The following is a 15,340-nucleotide window of genomic DNA, read 5'->3' as shown; positions in this document are numbered from 1 at the left end:
AACCCTGGAGGCTATACAGGGGCCATGCATGCTGTGTTTGACAGACTTGCTATTTATTACTTTTAATTTCATGAGCACAGGATTGTCTTTGCTTTTATTGTCTCTCCTGACAGTCAGATGTGATACATTGGCTCTGTACAGGCAGATATTCAGAAAAGTAGTGTAGTCATTGCAATGCTGAGCAATGCAACATTTCTGATTAGCAGCTCAACTCCTTGAGCAGGATAAAGAAAGTTTCCAGTGTTCTGGTACATTGAACAGATAAACACATATTAGACAGGGACTCATCAAAGGCAGAAAATATGCATCAAAGAGAAGCACACCTGAAGGTCTGCTTCATTAAAGGGGAAAAGCTGAATATAGCAGAAGACATTTTGATGAAGGATAGGCAAGCAATTGCAAAATACCTCTTTTCTCCCAATTCCCAGTTTTTTCTTCCTATATTCCATGCTGGGAAAATCAAATAGTGAATTAATTTTGATAAAGTCTTCTGTAATCTATCCTTTGTATCTGGAAATCAGAATTATATTTAGTATATTGATAAAAACTCTATCATATAATTATGAAGTAGGTGTACTTGTAAATGCAGTGATTCTTTGGGGCAGAAAATATTTGAAAGACTAAACAAGGAATTGTATAAGCCCATGGCTAAAGGTATGATTTTCATTGACAGTCATCAAGACTGAATCTGCTTTTTAGCATATATTTAATTTCTTTACGTGAAAATTGGCTGAAGTCTGAGTTTGCTTTTGTTTTTTCTACACCAAATAGGACATGCCAATTGGACATTCTACACTAACATGGACAATGTCATTATGAACCTGTATGCTTAAACACATGTCTCTGCATGTGTGTTCAGACTTAGGTAACGTATTCCATGCACTCTCATTCCTGGTGAGTCATGTTGCTTGGCAGGTGAGTGGGTCTATCTCTAAGGCTGAAGAAATCTTCGTTCTCCTTTCTAAGTGAGGGGTTGTGAAGAAGGGCCCAAAATTTTGTCTCCTTAGGAGGAACAGCTGTGGAATTCAGAACAACCCTGGACTCAACAAGAAATGTCAGTGTCAAATGGGCTTAAGTGCACATAAATGAAAGTGTGAGTAAAACACGATCTTTGTATTCAATGTCCTGTAAGGGGAACTTTGTACACTTCTTAGGTTTAAAAATCAAAGCTTACTGAAATAATTGTGATACACAGGAAATTTACCCAATGCAAGGGAAGAGGGCAATGGTGGTATTTTTAAATACAACTGCAATCAGCCAATAGTCTAAGCAGAAAAGCAGAAGTATGTGGAATTTCTGAGAACAAAAAGATCCTTTTCCCACAGCTCTACTCATAATTCAAGAAGGGTGTTAATAAACTGAAGAGGGCTCAGAGAAAAGCTGTGATTAAAGGACTCTATAATGTGCCTCTATTCCAAAAGAAGGAATGATGTCTGGCTGTTTATCTTACCAAAGAGAAGGTTACAGGGCATGCTTCCTATGCAGCAGAAGAAAATTGATAATAGAGGGATCTTCAGTCTACTGTACACAGACAAAATGAGACCCAGAATGAAGTCTGGCAAATGAACACAAAAATCTTAATGCATTTTTAGTGAGTATAGTTAACCACATGAAAAACTCCAGGAGAATTTTGGTCAATTCTGTGTCAGCAGCAACAGAAACAAGGTTTTTTTCTCTAGTATGTACTTTAGTTATGTGGGAAGTATTTTGGGAAACTGCGTGACCTGATGTGCAGAATTTCAAACTGGAATCAATGAATTAATGTGGTCTCTACCAGATTTTTAATTTATGACTCATATTGTGTAGCACCATGCTTGTTTTGTGATTGATTTCCTGAGTCAAGTTTTCTGTTCTAGATTACGTGTTAATTTTTCTATATTATGGATTCCATAGACTTGGGATTCTGAAACTTGTACATAGATTTGTTCCTGATAGATGGTAAAAAAAAAAAAAAAAGAAAAAAAAAAAGAAAAAAAAAAAATTACAGATAAGCTGAATTTGAACCATGGGTGGCCTTACCATTATAGAACCAACAGATAATGAAATAGACCAACAGAGCTTCTTTATTTGATGATACCTTAGACTGCAAGCTCACAGGAAGTCATAGATGCTAAAATTAACATAAACTTCTTTCAGAAGTAACAGAATAGAAACCAATCTTGTCTGGAGTGAATTAATTATTGATCAGTTGTGTTCAAATCTTTGGTGAACTAGCAAAATAATTTTTGAAGTTTTTTGGTAAATAATCTATTCTATTAAGGCACCATTTGACAATAAGAAGTTAATTTAGGGAGCCCCATCTAGCTGTAATTCCTCACCTCATAAGCCATGGCCAGGCTACAGTTCCTAACACTGTTATCAGTATTTTTACCAAAGTATAATGCTACAGCATGTACCTTTAGAAAAATTGCAGCTGAGATGAGAATGAAGTATGCAGAAGTAAATTCTTTAGCTCTTCCTTCTTCCTCTCCAGGCCAAAGAATATATCCTTATGACTTCCATGTTTAACTAAGGAATATGTAACTAGAAAATTTTTTCTGGTTTTTTTTTTTGGTCTTTTTAAAAATTTATCTTTGAATATGCAGCTCAGGAGTATATTTGCAAGTTCAGTTTTAAATTAAATTTTGCTCAGACATGAATGTGTGACTTTTGAATTTTCAGTCACCTGCTCCCCATCTTATTCATACTAAGATGTTAATGAGATCACATAAACTTTCAACTGCAGTATAGAAATTGTGCTTTCTAAACTTTGTCGAAAGAATGAGCACCTGATGTGTTCATGACTGTGTGTGCCTGCAGCTGCTCATACATGGGTATGTTTATGCACACAAACACACAGTAAGATGCAGGTAATTTGGCATTGGGGCTCTGCTCTGCAATGCATATGGTGTGGTAGATGTACTGTATATTAATATTTGTTAGAATGTGGTATAATCTAGAGACTGTAATGTCAGACCTGTTGCAGGCTTTGTGTCAAAGTGGGTCTTGTTTTCTCCAAGCTTCTTCCCACTCTGCCAGGCTCATTTAAGGGCCCCTGAGGAAATTTTCTCTGCTGAAAGGAGATAGTAATTTTCTAATCTCTCACTAATAAGAAGTATTTAAACTATCTCAAAGAAAGAAGCAGAAGTTGCTGGTAGGTACTAATATTTTCCAGATATTGTTGAGTCTTACACATTCTGTCATCCAGTCCTTCCCACTAGGCCATGGCTGCTGGATAATAACCTGATGTACTGTAATCACTGTCTGTGATGGTGAATCCTGGTAGTCTTGTGTCTATTTCTCCGGCCTTTATGATGTATTTATACGGAGAGCTTTCACTGGGTTCTTTTCACATTGATTTCTAATGTAATGTAGCATAATGTACCTAAAGTAATGCCTAAAATTGGGATTCTTCAGAACAGCTGGTAAAAATAATTAGAGTATTAATTACTTGTAAAAGTCAATATGGATTGTGTTTTTCCCCATGTTGGGATGAAAGATGGATGCTCCTTGATAGAGGTTATCCTTGTCATAAATTGTCAACAAGGCGATTATAGATAGACTTGATATTTTCTTTCCTAGTACAACATAAAGTAACCCCCAGCCTGAAAGATGTAGCTGCCAGAAGATGTCACTTCAGCTGTGGAATTTTCAGCTCAGAAATTAACACAGCAGTTTCTAATTTTTAATATTGAGACAGCAAGAATGACCATCATAAGAGCAATTGGTAATGTCACTGTACTTACTACTGACACCCTAAACTGATATAAATATCCTTTTATGGGTCTGCTAGTTGGAGGCTTTTTCCCCCAAACTTAATTATAACTGATCAAAACTATAGTTACTAGCAGCTTTTTAAGTCCTTGTTCAGCTGTGCTTAATGTTTCATAGCCTCAGAGGGGGATACAATTTCAAGTTACTGCCAGGTCATACCTGAGCCAGTTGCTGAAGATGTGATTAGTTATCTTTGGTGTGTTTAGCTCCAAAAATCATTTGGAGATCCTTTTTCCATGATATGATCTGTAGATTAACTCACTGTCTGGCTTATATTATTTTCTGTACAAATACATATAATACTCAATTTTGTTTGCTAGGTTTGTATGCAAATCAAAAATGTCAAGAAATTTGAGTTAATCCCAAAGCTCTGCAGCAAAAGTGAACAGAGTTGAAGTCAAGCAATTTCTGACTTTTAGCTAACATTTGCTGAAATATCTTTCTCTGTTTGAGCAGCTCCACTCAACAGCAGCCAATATCCTCATGTTGTCAGTAGCATGCACAACTGCACTAATCAGATCTTTCCTTGCTCTGCAATTCCTTTTTTTGCTTAGCCTAGCTGGGTTCTTCATCAATACTGCTGATCGCTATGGCTACAGACTGACTGCTGTATATTAGGCCTTAATAGGCTATAAAAGAAAATATTTTACTCCAGATAGGTAAATATTAGCCTTTTCTTACTGGAATATTATATACACTTATTTAAACCTTAGTTGAGTGTTTTTCACAACAGCCTCTGCATTGACCATTTAACAGTTCATGACTTTGAAACATGGAATATCTATGTTGCTCTTTGCTCTCTGTCATGACCTGTGAAGAATTGTGTACAGCCAGGTAAATATAGAAGAATATAATATTTTGATAATTTTTCTTTAGATTTATGTTAGTGTTTCCTCATGTTTTGAAGGTGGGAACAGAGTTGACTGGAATGGTGGAGCTGGATAATATCTATGTGTGGATATTATGTGGCAGGAGCTGACAAGAAGAGTGAAAGAAAGCATCCAGACTTCAAACTCTTTGCAAAGTCAATATCACAGGGGTCCATGGCGTATCCTTGACAAATATATTTATTGCTTTAAACAAATGTGCTTGATGTTTCTATGTCCTTACATTTCTACAGGCAAAGTTTTCAACAAAGGAATTTTGTTCATGTCCAGAGGTTGGGAGAAGAATGTTAAAATGAAGAGTAGAAGGGTAGTTAAAATGCTTCTGTCCCATCAACTTTCCCAAGTCACTCATTATCAAGGGAGAACAGCAAACTGGTCCTCTTGTCCAGCCAAGCAACCTGTTTTTGTAGGTACAGAATGAGAGTTATGAAGATAGTTTGTAAAACATTTGAGACTTATTTTGTCAGGTCAACCCTGGACAGAAGGATGAAAAATAAAGTCTGCAGAAATATTCACATTCATCCTCAAGTACATTGTGCTTGTTCATTTAAAAACTTTCCAGACTGATGTACAGCTCAAATGACTTTTGAGGGATATTTCATTTTAATCATTGCATTTACAGACACAGAACAATTTCTGCTTACAAACTCCATAACTGATTTTTTAGACTGGAAAACTGAGGCTTTTTCTTTTTTTCAGATTTAACTCAAATTCTAGAATAAGGAGGAATTCTTAAAAATACTTGAATGTTTTTAATCAGATTTTTTACCCATGCTTTTGACATTGATGTTGTTGGGGGATTACATTGCTTTGTCATTTAACAGGGATAAGTCCTTATATTCTGTGTAAGGGAAGCTGTTAATCTGGGGAGTTTAAGTTCAGTTTTAAAACTTGCATTTGGGTGGATGTGAATTTTTTTTTTTTTTGAAGAACATTGCAATGTAGGTGGGAAAGAGAGAGCAAAGTAAACAGTAATCAGAAATTTAGCTCAGGTAAATCATCATGGTACTCTTAAATATATCTATCACCTTTCTACTGTTGTCCAGTGATGTGCAGGTCTAGATCTTTATGTTTCCTAAAACAGATGTTATTAAACTCTTCCAGCTCTACTAAATGTCATGTATTTGCACGTTATGTCCGTATCTTCAGCATAAAATTAAAATAAACATCCATTTCTTTAATTTTAAAACCACATCTCAGATTTTATTGGTTATGGATATTTTTCCTTTCATTTAACTTAATTTGCTCAAACAAATGAAATAGTGTTCTGAAATCCAATGAGTTGCAAAATACTTGTTAATTTCACTAGCCAAAGTGTAAGTGAAAATCAAAGATTTATACCCACACAGGTTTTAATCAGGTCAGTTAGGAAATCTTATCCTTCTTGTGAGATTAAACAAAGAACATGTAGTATGCTTTTCTTTTCACAAGTGTATCTTCAGGGGTCAGCAAAATAAAAGGAAGAAGCATATAAGGACACTTCCTGAATATCAATTGCTATAAATCAGGGCTATATAACTGGTCTACTCTATTCAGTATATTACTTGAGGCCATACTTACTTAAGTTGCATGATTTTTAGAATGAAATCAGATGATTTCGTTTTACTATAATTTAAAGGTTTTTATTAGATTAGTAAGAATTCCATGTTCCATTGAAACTTTATTCAGTTACAAATCCACAGCTTTAAGATTCCTTGGAATTTTATAGGAAGGATATTGCTATTTTTAAAGAAAAGTCATAATTTTATCTTAAATACAAAATTCAGGAGACTTCATCTTTACACTCTCAGTAAACCCCCCTCAACAGTACTGCATGGTGTCACCACACAGCCACACTTTCATCTGCAGATGCAATGGTCTTTGTGAAGCATTTTAAAAACATCAACCAGCCACTGCAGCAAAAGTTCTTTTAAATTATTCTCAAAAGAGTGCTGGAAAAAAACCCCAGCAAACAACAAAGCACAGAATTTGGAGCCAACAGCTAAATAATGGGTTTTAAATAGTATTGGGAGAAAGCCAGTATAGCAACTGTTTCTGGACAGAATTCATAATCTGTTTTATTCTGTGCTGAATGTCATAAACTACCTTTTTAATCATGCTCAAATGTGCTGCAAGCTCATTCAAGAACATAACATGTCTAAACAACAGTGTTATGGCACCTTGCAATTTAAATCTAGAGAAATGCTGAATGGCATTCTCTAAAATTCCTTCTCTCTAAAAGATGTCTAAAGGTCTGAATGCACACATATTTTGATAGAAAATATGCACAATGCACAGGCTTTTTTCTATTCTGTCACAAGGGATCCCAGATATATCAAACAGTGATAATAAAGGATTATAAGCCTTTGAATTCTGTGGCAAACTGGCCTGTGGTGTGTTCTGTATGTCATAGTGTTGAGAAGCAGTGGGAAGCAGAGTCATGCAGCTGCTGTTGTAGATGTTGTAATCTTCTCCTGTAAGTAGACTACATCTATGCCATCTTTCAGGGGTGGATAAATATCTATGACATCATGGGATAGCTTGAACAGAAATTCTGGATTCCCCAGCCCAAAGCAGGGCTAGGTTCAGGTTAGATTAAATGGCTCAGGGATGTGTCCAATGGAGTTATGAGTCTTCTAGGTTGAAGAAATCAATATATTTCAGTGTTCACTGTCTGCATTATGTGACTTTTTAATTATGTCTTATTGAAATTTCTCGTGCCACAATGTTTGTTCATTATCTCTCTTCCTTTTGCTCCCTTGGTCCTCTTTTGTCCAAAACTACTGGCTCCATCTCTATGGTCAACTTATTGGGAACAAAAAGCAGCAATTAATATCTTTCCATTGCTCCTCTCTATTGCAAGTTTATCTGTGGTTTCTCTCTGTGTATTATATAGGCACAAATACACACTCAGGGAATGCCTAAGTAAAAGTCTTTTTTCTGTGCAGGCAGGGGAATATACACAACCCAGAAAACTCCTTCTGTCCTGATGGCAATGATCGTATTATCACACCATATCTCATGAGACAGCCCTCTTTTTACTCACTTGAGTGAAAATAGGTTTTGTACCCACAAAGGGTTCAAGCCACCTGTAAAACAGAAATGACAGGTTTAGCTTAGGTACAGTGATCCTGCATGTCTCAGAATGGACTCATGAAACTAAATTATCAATCAAATAAAACTTGGAATTGCTTTTGGCCTAAGCGCAATCAAAAAGTGAATAAAAAAGGCCAAGTTTAAAACCATATTTCCTGGTTTCTTATGAAAAAAGGACGTCAGGAGACACTCTATGATGTTTATAACAAGCATAGGTGACAATCCAAGTCAGCTGTCTGTAGAGATGCAGGATGGGAGCACATGCACACACACCACTCAGGAGGTATATTTTCTCTAACAGTTTGTCTTCTGCACAAGATCCTGTTGGAAAGTAGATGCTTTTATGTACACTTAAGTGTCTAAAGCTAAAGAATCTGTATCCAGGCTTATTTCCAAAGAGAATGATTCCTTTGGGCAGAGATTTCATGTTGTGCAGGCAAGAAGACCAAGTTACTAAGGGAAGCCTTCAGAGATTAAACTGCCTGGGAAATATAATTTCTGCAACAACTACTGGAGTTTTTTAAAAATATGTCAGTCCAAGCACAAAAAATTTTGGACATTATATTTTGCAAATGATTAATGGAAAAGACTGCATATAATAGTGAGAAGTAGTCAGAATCTGCATTTGAAAGGAGATGTTTAAAAATGCTTTCATAGGATGGAGGAGGAGAGGAGCGTGATGAAACAATGCACAATTATTAGTTGCAAAAATATCATATATTTTCTCCTGTATGTATTCTGATGCCAATTCAGTGTGAATAAAAGTAGCATTGCTGGCACTAACATATGGCAAGCTCTGAGAGTGTTTACATGATTGCCACACCAATTATTAATAATCTTTTAGGTAAAGAACAAAAGGCATGAATTTTTTATCCAATTATATATTTTTCCTTTTCTGAATAGTTAAATGAATAGTTCTTTTAAAAGAATTTTTTCTTAGCAATGAACAATGAGGCCATGTCTTCTCCAAGATGTCACATTGATCCAGTTTGTTCTCTCTAATTGCATTGATTTAATGTTATTGAACTCAAAGCTCTTACTACCACTGTAATGCAGTCTTAAGGTGGATTCTGTTGAAAGTGGTACATCCACACGCCTCAGGGTTTTTTTTTTTCAAATTCAGCTATCATTAGATCCTTTCTTGTAATATATTGTGTACAGCCTATCACAAATAATTAACTATCAGACCAGGGAGGCTTCAACCAAGAGTGAAAAATCACAAACTCCTGTAATCTTTTCCGAGTATCCATTAGCTTGGCAGCATAGTATGTACCATATAGAACAAATATAGAGGAGATTGTGCCCTACATGAAGTGTTATGAGGCCACAGCAAGTACATTGTTCACATACCCTCACACATAAAGAAACAGCTACTCTGCCACTCTGATCCTCTTCTCATTCACTGGACATTAACCATGACCCAGGTCATCATAGGGAAGGTCATCAGCTATGGAAGAGTTCTAGGGAAATCAGTTCCAGCACTGATCTTTACATTCCAAATAGCTACATATGAGCAGATTACTCTCACCCTTCTGTCTGCTTTCTGGAATCAGAAAGGAAATACTTTTGCCTTGCAGTCAAGGGTGCAAATAGTGTTGTAAAACCATCAATCATTTTCGAAGGTCCAGTTTTCTCCCTGCTTCCATTCATTTTGGAGCCTTTCACTGGGCTGATGGCCAAGAGAAAGGAGGCATTTAACTTCACCCTAAGGACCTTAAACTGTCAGTGATGTGTAATTTGGAAGAGTGGAAGTGGTGTTTGGAAGTGGAAGTGGTGCTGCCACATGACAGGACACATCATTTTGTGCTCCACATATTGTCTGCTTCATTTCACCCAACATCTGTGAAACACAGAGAGGAATCCTGGAGGATGTGTCTGCTAAGTGGACATGGAGGACTTGGAAGATTAGAGCTGTCTAGAACAATGCACTTCAAATTCTCCTACAAGATCACTGCAGTGAGGTGTGTTGTGTTTCTTTGGGAGTTCCAGGGGACAGCAGGTCTGGGTAATAAATAGGCTGCAACCAAGAGAATGTTAAGTGAGCAGAACAGGTACTTCGTGGTAACAGTTCCTGATGGCTTGTCTTTCTGTGTGCCAAAACAAGTATTCTGAAGGAATACAAATTATGGGAAGTATTCTTTCTTCACAAAAACAATAAGAAAGGTAAAACTTGGGAGAAGGTTAACTACGTTGGGATAAGTTTTTAAGTATTCACAGATGCTGTTGTGATTTAACCCCAGCTGGCAGCTAAGCCCCACACAGCCACTGACTCACCCTTCTCCCCCAAGGGATGGGGGAGATGGTTGGAAGAATAAAAGTGAGAACACTCGTGGGTTGAGATAAAGGCAGTTTAGTAGGGGAGGCAAAAGTTGTACACAAGTGAAATAAAATAAGGAATTCATTCACCACTTTCTACTGCCAGGCAGGTGTTCAGCCATCTCCAGGAGAGCTGGGCCCCACCATGAGCAATTGTGATTTGGGAAGACAAATGCCATCAGTCCAAATGTCCTCATTTTCCTTTTTGCACCCCCAGCTTTATACACAGACCATGACACCACACCATGGTGTGGGACATCCATCTTTGGTCAGGTGGGGTCATCTGTCCCAGCTGTGTCACCTCCCAGACTCTTGAGCACCCCCAGCCTCCTCTCTGGTGGGGTGCAGTAAGACAGAAAAGGTTTTAGCTCTGGGTAAGCTCCGCTCAGCAATAACAAAAACATCTCTATATCATCAACACTGTTCCCAGCTCAAACCCAAAACACAGCACCATGACATTTACTCTGAAGGAAATTAACTCCATCCCAGTCAAAACCAGCACAGATGTCTATGAGAAATATACTGCCTTTCTGCATAATCAAATATTTTGGGTATGTTTCAGACATGATTTAACTGATAATTGCTATTCTTAGTATTTTGTAGGATTCCAACATATTTGCATACAATAAATGAGAAATGCTGCAAACTAAAGACAGTATTCTGCTTTAGCTGAGATTTTTCATTGTGGTGGAAGACATAAGAATATAAATTTAAAACTATGCCACATATATCACAAAGCATATCATAACAAAGTACATGCCTTCACAGTAACTTAAAGGGCTCTGTAGATGAATTCTCAAGTATATTCATTCTCCTGGTAAGCATGAACACGTCCCCACAAAACTCTATAAATAGACATATTATATTACAAGACAGTAAAGAGTTTATAAACTTTAGGAAATTATTATTTCCCCTGTGTATGGAATGAATTATAAAAGTAAATTGCATCTAGAACCAGAGGTTTTCTACCCCAAAACTGTCCTCATTTTACTAAGGTAGTTATCAATGGCATTTTTCCAGAGCTAACTGCTTTCTCTTTGCTCACATGTTGCATATAGTTATGATGTGGTTAGGAATACTTTTAGATAGGGAGTATCTCTGTTTGCTTGCTTTTAAAGAGTGAGCATAGCACAGCCTTCCTTCAGTCCTCTGGACATCACATATCAATAATATTAGTTTCCTGGAAAAGTTTGTCTTTACCATCCATTTTTGCTACTGTTCATCTGCAGAAGGAAGAGGAGCTGGGAATTTGAACATACCCAGTGCCATTCTGCAGAGAAAGGCCAGGCTGGCTGTGCTGACTCAGGCTGCCTGTTTGGGAAAGGCACTGTGAAGGCCCCAAGATACTCATCCACGTGCTGCAATTTGGGATTTCCATCATGTTTCATGTGATTACTCTGTGCCTAGGCTTTGTGATCACTCTGTGAACACTCTTAGGGCAAGGCACTTGCTGTGCCACTGCGTGGGAAGGAGGTTTTGAGGGCAGGAGAAAGCACAAGATCAGATATTTTACTATTCTGCCAGAGGGTTTCAAACAAGCTGCAGAATTTCCTTCCTTTCCCTGTCAGTAATAATATAAAAGTGACACAAGGCTCAATGCAGCATTAGTGTCTTTAAGTGTCAGATAAGCAAACGAACATTAGCTGGTTAAATAAACACACTAAACAGCCATATTTTGCTTCAGCAAAGTATATTGAACAACATTGCCCTTTAGGGGATATATAAAGTAGAACTAAGCTACTAAAAATGTAAATTTATTCCTCAGCATATTGCTGTTCAAACTGGGAATATTCAGATGTCTCTAAGGCATTTCTGGATAATTTTATCAGTTTATAGCCACAATACTTCAGGGCCAAATAATAATGTTAGTTCCTTAAAATGAAATCAGATGAAAGCAATTTTTTCCTATTTGACAGTTCTGGAGGTCCCAAAGTCCTCTTCTGCTTGTCATCTTAATTCAACTTATCTCAGTCAGTTCAAATTAATGTATGGTTTCACAATACAGGGAAATATGAACCAAAGCTAAGTAATTGATAGTGTCATTTTTAAAAGGTTATCATGATATTTTTGTATCATATCCATTCTATAAAATCTAGGACCAGCTTAACATATCTCTACACAACAAGGTGAGAGAAATTATGAATTTAATAAGAATTTTACAATTAACAGTAGAACCAAACCCTGAATTTGGTATTTTACTGTTGAAATTTTTTCATTCATTTATTCATTCCGTCATACATTCATTCATTGAAAGTGTTCTCACTGACTTCCTTGGAAGCAGCTGTGCATGTTATAAAGAGGAAATGTAAAAAGGATGAAGGAACATGTAAGACAGTTTCAAAATTATATTCACCATATAATGCATTAATGTTTAGTTAAATTTATGTCTGATTTCTAGACCATTATGTCTTGATATCTGGTGTAATCTTCAAAATATGACCACCAGGCAAGCTGGTTCCACTCACGTTCTGGATGTCAGGATGGAATTACTTACAGAGAAGTAAATTAAGGTAATGATTTCAAAGAATTTTAAATATTATCTTTTTAATAAGCTTAAGATATCCAGAGAAAAGAATTGTGTTCCTGCCAGACAAGGAGAGATAAAATGTGCCAGTACTACCTTTTGCCATTCCCCACTCCTCACCCAGATTTAAAGAGAAGAGGGCACACTGGCTTAATGCAACTAGATTATTTTAGCATGACAATAAAGATTTTATTTTCTTCATATTTCTGGAGCCTGCTTTCTACATTAATTATTAATGCAATGTTAATACTTATGAGATAGAACAGTAAAGCCCCCTTATAAGCTTGTAGGACACTCTAAGTTTTAACATTCAAAAGAGTACAAAAGCAACTTTTTAAGTTTTCAGTTTTAGTCAGTGTTATTTAATACAAAAATGCATAATTATCTGCACCAGCTGTGTCCTAGATGTTGTCAGAGACATATGAAATTATGCCCACTGTGTCTCATTCTCTACTTTATACAAACCATTTTCCCCCTGAACTGAAAAAACTAAGTAAAAACATTAAGTAAGTATGATAGAGAATGAGCAGAAGATTAATGGCCTGAGTCCATGGATGAAACTTGCAAGTAGTATAAAAGTAGTTATCAATTTAAGAAAATCTGTGTATGTTAAAAATTGCGTAATACAGTTGGAGGGAAAAAATCACAAAAACCCCAAACAAGACAGCAGCAGCAACAACAACAACTATATTATTAGGAGTATTCAGGCAGATTAATGGATTTATTACTTCATGTGAGATAAAAATGTCTGTAAGTTTTTTATTAAAAGTTACAAAGCAAAAAAGGATAATTTTTTTTTTGGTATACAAGTACATGCTTTGTGACTAACTTTTTTTGCCAGCGACATAGACAGACATGCAAACAAAAATATTTCTGGTTACACTTCCTCCCAGATATGAATTTATCCATAATGTCTGTTTCTATCATTTATTGTTATTTCCCTATCCTGAAAAATAAAGACCAGAGTATCTACGACCCTCTGTCAAAAAAATTCCTTTCTTTGGTAAACTCTGTCTGTAGAACATTAAAAGTTACTGAAATATCTCAGTTGTCAATGACTCTAAGTTTTTTTTAAAATCTAGATGTTATTCATAGTTTATATTTTAAACCAGCAGCAGCAGCATCCCAAGTCTTAATAACACTCCCAAACTATTGCAATTTAGACACAATTTAGCCTTTGATCTAGTTCTCAGCATGAATTTCACCATTTTTTTACTTCTATACATTTTTCCAATGTGTATGTCATACCCACAGTGATATTACCTGAATGCTTCTCGATAGACCATTATGGTGCAGTCACGAGTTTGTCAGTGTAATTCAGTACTTTGTTCTGGGATCCACTCTTCAAAGATTATGTTAACAAATTGGAATGCAGTAAGGAAATGACCTACAAGGATGCTCAAGGTCTGGAAAGTCTGCTGTAAAATACAGAAACTCTGCGTCTCTTTAATTTATCTAAGAGATTAAGAGCTGTCTTGATCCTATTTTATGGGAAAAGTATTTTAGATAGTAGATTAATTTTTAATCTACCAGGAAAGAAAGTACTAAAGGATCCAGAAGTTGAAAGCTGATATATGACACATTCAGTCTTGAAACAAGGTGAAAATATATAATAAAGAAATAATTTAAGTACATGAAAAATTTACTTTGGGATGCTGTATATACTCCAGTGGTTGTAGTTTACATTTTTGACTTGTTTTTAATGATGACCTGCAGATAAAGGAATGCTTAAGTTTTAGATTCAGCAAGTGATTTTTTTGTTTCACTGACAGGAAGAAAATACATTTTCAAAGTTTCTATTTTTCCACCAGACACACATGTAGTAAATATGTGTATTGAACAACCAGATCTTTTTGCATAGCTCTCGCATTTCACAGTAAGACACTTGTGACTCAAAATCTGAAGCTTGCCCTAACCAAGAAAATTTTGCTGTCTAAATACTTAAATATTGTTTCACAACTTGAAGTCCAGAGTAAAAAACCACAAACATTTCTTGTAACAAACCACAGTGCACAGAATCCTTTCCCAAAGCAGCCTGCAATTTTGGCATAATTCCTTTTGTGTCCCCGTGGGAGTCTCTGCACCTTCATTAATATTCTGAACTTTCTGAAACATATGATACAAACATATCCTGTCCAGGACTGTTTTTCTCCATGGCTGCCCTCTGTCCTGGAATCATTTCATTTCTCCTTCTCTTCTCTGTGCTTGCTGTTCAGAAATTGGAGTTTTCTTTGGCAGTGCTCTATAACCAGCACTGACCTGACCATCCCAGGCTGGGAGATTTGGTTTATAGTCCATTTAGTACTAACTGATCCCCCAAAGGAAATATCCACCACTAGGCCATGATGAATGTGCCTTCATCTCCTGTCTTGAAAGGGAACAACTGGACAGGCAGGATTATGACTACAGTTTATATCCATAAATATATCTATTCATGCATAATAAATTTGCAAAAGCTCTAGTTTGTATTAGTGGTTATGGTACTAGAAATAACAGAAATGCTTTTCTAGATTTCATATCCTGGAAAATATGAATTTTGGCACATATAAAATTTTTATTCCTGAAAGAATGCAGTAGTGATAAGGGAAGGGACACCTACTATTTACTCTGTGGAAGCATGTGATTTTCTCATGTAGTGACTAAAACCCTGCAAATTGGGTGGACTAGATTATTTTTTCAGGCTTTAGTAACCCATCTCATCAGTGTTTGAATAAAGAATTTGGGCCATTATGTTAGCCAGAAAAAATCACCTCTCCCTGCATCCGTTATTTGCCATCCTCACCTA

General features: G+C 36.3%; 1 long non-coding RNA gene across 1 annotated transcript; it reads left to right on the top strand.

Moving 5' to 3' along the window:
- The first annotated feature begins 3,326 nt into the window (after window positions 1–3,326).
- LOC146440806 (uncharacterized) lies at window positions 3,327–5,087 on the top strand. Its single transcript, XR_014850368.1, has 3 exons — window positions 3,327–3,404; window positions 3,562–3,706; window positions 4,661–5,087. It is a non-coding gene; the product is annotated as an uncharacterized LOC146440806 (long non-coding RNA).
- Window positions 5,088–15,340: the final 10,253 nt, after the last annotated feature.

Source organism: Lichenostomus cassidix, chromosome 2, assembly GCF_008360975.1.
Source record: "Lichenostomus cassidix isolate B80296 chromosome 2, HeHo_3.0, whole genome shotgun sequence".
Lineage (NCBI taxonomy): Eukaryota > Metazoa > Chordata > Aves > Passeriformes > Meliphagidae > Lichenostomus > Lichenostomus cassidix.
Note: the sequence above shows the minus strand (reverse complement) of the source record. Positions and strands in the feature narration are given on the sequence as shown.